Below are 668 nucleotides of genomic sequence, written 5' to 3'. Positions count from 1 at the left end.
ATATAAGATCTTATTTTATATATAAAACCAAGGAAACCAAGCTTTTAGGCTGTAGACACTCAGAGGTGAAGGACTAGGCTCCTGCAGTCCTTGGCAAATCCAGCTTATAAGAATTATGAAGACTGTTGATGAAAAGCCTTTTCGATGGCAGAAGACGATGAAAGTCCAGCCAAAAAGATATGTACTATAAAAGTATAAAACTGCCCAAGATTTCAATAATGCCTGTAAAACTAAAAATTTAATGGGCTATCACTTGTATGGTTTCATTTCCTTCTCATAATATCTAGGAAGGATAGTGAGAAACGGAGTATAATAGTTGAGAGCACTAGGACCTTGGATTCAGAAAGAGAACGCAATCAGCCAAATCCAGAGTATGAACATTCTACTCAGCAAATAACCTGGTTTATCTATGAAATCAATGACAAGAAAAAAATATGTGTATTTGTGAGGCTGGGGGAAGAAGAGGTGACTGTTAAAGAATATAGTAGACAACCAAATGCAATATATAATGCTGTTTGGATACTGATTTGAATAAACTAACATTAAAAGGACACCTTTAAACAACTGGAGAAATTTTTTTTTTTTAAATCCTGCCATTTGCAACAACATGGACAGAACTGGAGATGGAGAAATTTTTAAATGGACTAAATATTAGATGATATTAAGAA

The sequence above is a fragment of the Propithecus coquereli genome, unplaced genomic scaffold, assembly GCF_000956105.1.
Source record: "Propithecus coquereli isolate 6110/MARCELLA unplaced genomic scaffold, Pcoq_1.0 Scaffold59, whole genome shotgun sequence".
Lineage (NCBI taxonomy): Eukaryota > Metazoa > Chordata > Mammalia > Primates > Indriidae > Propithecus > Propithecus coquereli.
Note: the sequence above shows the minus strand (reverse complement) of the source record.